Source organism: Arachis ipaensis, chromosome B09, assembly GCF_000816755.2.
Source record: "Arachis ipaensis cultivar K30076 chromosome B09, Araip1.1, whole genome shotgun sequence".
Taxonomy (NCBI): Eukaryota; Viridiplantae; Streptophyta; class Magnoliopsida; order Fabales; family Fabaceae; genus Arachis; species Arachis ipaensis.
The window spans coordinates 130,915,054-130,919,649 of record NC_029793.2 but is presented as its reverse complement, the minus strand read 5'-3'; the positions used below and the strand labels follow the sequence as shown (position 1 = coordinate 130,919,649).

At 32.5% G+C, this 4,596-nt stretch overlaps 1 long non-coding RNA gene across 5 annotated transcripts; it reads left to right on the top strand.

The window, feature by feature from the left end:
• LOC107616904 lies at positions 184-4,596 on the top strand. 5 transcript variants are annotated; one of them, XR_002353291.1, is made up of 3 exons: positions 184-905; positions 1,461-1,636; positions 2,612-4,596. It is a non-coding gene; the product is annotated as an uncharacterized LOC107616904 (long non-coding RNA). The 5 variants fall into 5 exon arrangements; XR_001614698.2 differs by having other exon boundaries at positions 187-905; positions 2,551-4,596; XR_002353292.1 differs by having other exon boundaries at positions 189-905; positions 1,467-1,636; positions 2,551-4,596.

Below are 4,596 nucleotides of genomic sequence, written 5' to 3'. Positions count from 1 at the left end.
TCTTATAAATTTTTTATAACAAATAGTAATATTGTAATAAATAATTACATAAAAGAATTATATATATATAATCTCTCCGATTATTTTAATATAAATTTCATGTATTAAAATGGCCTATTTTGAGTTAAAAGTCCATAAAGGTTAAATATATATTCCAAAGTACTTATAATAAAAGAATAAAAAAAATTAGAAAGCCAATGAGTTATAGCTCAAATGGCATAGTCTCCCCATACTCAATTAAGAGATTCTAAGTTCGAGTCTTCTATCTCTGATAAAAAAAAAAAATTAGAAAATCGTGGACAATATCTTCTCTTCGTAGCCATGGGTTTCATTCATATAACCACTTTCTAGTCAGAGCTAGGATTTTTGAACCCCAATACGGCAATACATTCACTAGCCAGCATACACAAATGGCAACCAGTTTGAAGATGTTCCTTTCTCAATCATGAAAATTTTTGTTCCCTAATAAATAAAAAAGGGTTTTTGGGCAGAAAATTAAAAAAAAATTTGGATCATGGTATGGGCCGGAAAACCGGACCCACACCTAGAATAAGAGAACCGGGTATAACCCAAATCACAAACAACCCAGCGAAACATCTACCGCATTCACAAACCTTATAACTCTCCAACGGTTATGCATTTGTTGAGCACACCGCAGAGGAGACTGCAAGCACAGGGACAGCATTGAAAGAGATGAATGACAAGGTAGCTTCATCTCTTTTTTCTTGCTATTGAAAAATGAACTTTTGCCTCATATTTGTTTTTTCCCTTTTGAACTTATTATTAATGGGTGGATGATACTGGTGGATGTTGCCAAGACACAACAGAGTCCTTCAAGTACGAACCCACTATTTCCTGCTCTGCAGTGTGATCTTATTTGGCTCAACCTTTTGATGTAAGTCAAGGTAATATATGCTGCATTTCTGGAATATTATAAAACATTCTAGAATATCATGTAATTATTGTTTTCTTGTCTGTTTCAGAGTCAATAGTCATACGCCATGAGTTGAATAGGGCTTGTACTATCAGTAATATACTTGACCTATATACAAGTGATTAATGGTTTATATTTTATATTAGTCAAATGGATTTAGCCTGCACAACTAGTCCCTTCAATTTCAAGAAAAAAACATTACCTGATATACTTATTTCTTTAGATATTTCCTTCTCTAATAATAATAATCTAAAAACTTAATCCTTATTCATAATTTTGGCTAATTCTTGGCTGGAAAAAAATGTTAGTTTCTTAGTGGAATCTATTTTAAAATCTTTTCTCTGCTTAACAAAAGCATGAAAAATGCACTCTACTATCATGTATAATTTAGTATTCTTGAATTCTATATTAGTTTTTTTCTTATTTATATATATCATTTCGGTGTAAAAACGTCAACACAAGGTTGGAAACGATGGTTGTATACATAGTAACGCTTTATTTTTTTTCTGTTGCATAATGAACTTAGTTACAGGCTAAAGAGGACTACAGTACCTTATGCTGTAAATTCACAGTTTAGCTCTTCTACATTACAAGGATGCAAGTGCACCAAGAACCTGCAGTTTGTAGCCTTATAAACCTGAAGTGTGCATTTTAGAAAGCTAACTCGCTGTTGCTGTTGCTGTTGCTTCTGCTGCATAAACAGTAAGAGTCTCACCTTTTTAGATTTTGTAGCCTCTTGATTAGTAAAAACTGATCTTGTTTGAAATTAATTTTGTGAACATGAGCTGGAGCGAAAGCTTGTTTTGTTTCTGATTTTATGTTTAGAAATTTGGAATTGATTTGGACTGTGATTAGCAAAGATATATCTGGTTTTATTTACTGCAACGAATTATTTTTCTGCATTGCTTCCAAATTTGTTTTAAATTTCAGTTATTGCTTCCAAATTTCCAATGTCCTTCACCCTTTTGGCCGAGTAAATCCTTTATTCTTGTAGTAATAATTATTGCCAATTTGTAGTGGATCTACTATTAGCTGAAGAGAGTGATATTTGGCCGTACTACTATTTTATAGTTGGCTTTAATCTATGGTTTAGGGTTGTTATTAGTTTATCTACCAAACCTATATGTTTTGATGAATAATTCTTGTATTCTTATGTGTTTATTTGCATAGAAATCTATGGTTTAGGGTTGTTATTAGTTTATCTACCAAACCTATATGTTTTGATGAATAATTCTTGTATTCTTATGTGTTTATTTGCATAGAAATCTATGTGTTGACATGGACCTTGAATAATGTACGTAGACACATTGATTGATATGCAAGAGTTACCAACTAAGTTGGTTAAGTCTACTAGTCACTGTGTTGGTATTCTTTGTATTATTTATGGAGCTTGGCAGCTTGCATATTACCTTTAAGTAATTATGAATTGATACCACGATGAGTCGAACAACAAAGTGAAAATGTAGTGCATGAGCAAAGTCAATTTATTGGCATATAAATGATAAAAAGTCAAAAAATGAGAAGGATATTAGTAATTACTCTTCTATTTGTGTGTGGTTTTGTTTAATTAGTTATTTAATTTACAATTAAGTTTGTTGCTCATATTAAAAATGTAGGAAAAAAACATTCAAATCCTGCTGCCCCTCTTGCTAATCCCTCATTACCTCCTCAATCTAGTGGATATTCTAGGCGTAAAAATCGATTATAGATATGGAAGTATAGAGAAGTATGCGAGACGTAAAAATTACAATGGTCAAATAAAATATGCGGGGAGAACACGTGCTATGCATCAACATTGGAAGCGATGCTTTGACTTGGACAATGAGCAGAGCAAGAGAAAAAAGACAAAAGGGAGAACAAGTGGTCCTATATCCTCACCGAGTGTTACCAAGTTTGACCGAGCATTATTTTGAAGTATCCTCATTGAGATGTTTGTGATCGAAGAGCTAGTTTTTCGATTTGTAGAAAGAAATGTGTTTCGAAGGCTCTTGATAGCTTGCAACCCAAGTTTAAAATCCCTTTCCTGTACTATATTGGCCCGTGATATATTTTCTCTTTATGATATAGAGCAAGTGAAGTTACAAAATTATCTCTCTCAACATGGAAAAGTGTGTCTTACAACTGACACTTGGACGTCGAGTTGAAATTTGACTTATATGTCTCTAACGGCACACTTTATTGACAATGATTGGAAGTTGCAAAAGAGGATATTGATTTTTTGTCGGGTGAGAGTCATCCAGGAGAAATACTTGGTAGAGCTATTGAAGGTTGTTTGGATGTTTGAAAATTGCATCAAGTTTTTACTGTAATGGTTAACAATGCAACTTCTAATGATGTTGCAATTTTATACTTGAAAAAGAGATTAAATGCATGAAATAGTCTAATTTTGAAGGGGGACTATCTTCATTGCATTGTTGTGCCTATATCTTAAATTTGACAGTGAAAGATGACTTGAAAGATATTGATGATTCGATTAAAAGAATTCGCAATGCAGTGAAATATGTCAAGTCATCTTCTATGAGAAGTGAAAGTTTCAAAGCGTGCATTGAGCGGGAGGGCATCAACTATAAAGAGCTTGTTTGTTTGGATATCAAAACTCGATGGAATTTGACATATTCAATGTTGGAGGCAGCATTGAAGCTTCGAACGACGTTTGATTTGTTAGAGTTGCAAGATGATAAATATAAGAATGAGATGAACAAATCTTATGGTGTGCCTACAGATAATGATTGGACTTATGCAGAGTCAATTTTACCATTCTTAAAAATATTCTATGATGCTAAATTGCGTACTTTTGGGAGTTTGTATGTTACTAGTAATAAATACATGAAAGAAGTCTTTTAACATTGGAAGAAAAATCAAGCTGCATTGTGAAAATAGTGATTTGAGCATAAGATCAATGAGGTCCAAGGTGTAAAGGAAATATGATAAGTACTAGAAAATTCCAAATGGCATTAACATGTTAATTGCAATTATGCTTGATCCATGTCACAAGTTGAATTTTGTAAATTGAATTTTTGATGAGTCATTTGGTGTAGAAAAGGGAGGAAAACTCAAGTCAAAATTATTTACTTGCTTGAATTCCCTTTATAAATCACTACCAAGGCAAAGAGAATGAGTTTTAAAGTAATCAAGATGCAATGATCAATGGAGAGGAAGAAGATGATATCCTAAATATTTATTTGCAATCAACTGCATCAGATGCTAAATTTAAACTTGATAGATATCTAAAAGAAGATTGTAAGCCTAGAAACAAGTTGGCAAAGTTGGATATTTTAGATTGGTGGAAAGGAAATTCAACCCAATTTCCTATGCTTGCACGTATGGCTCGAGAAGTTCTAGCCATACCAGTTATACGGTTGCTTTTGAAAGTGCGTTTAGTACAGAATGAAGGATTATTGATCCTTATCGGAGCTCTTTGACACTACATATAGTGGAAGTTTTTGTATGAACTCATGATTGGGTAATAGATGAGCCTCTTAGACTAATTAAAAATTTTAAAGAGATTGAAAAAGCTAAACATGGTAATGTACTTTTTTTTATTGCTTGTTTGTTACTAATGGTTAGTTTTCTATAATTAATGAGATTTTTTTTATGTAGGGAGAATTCTACAACAAATGTTGGCACACATATTTCTTTAGAAGATGGTTAAAATATTGTAA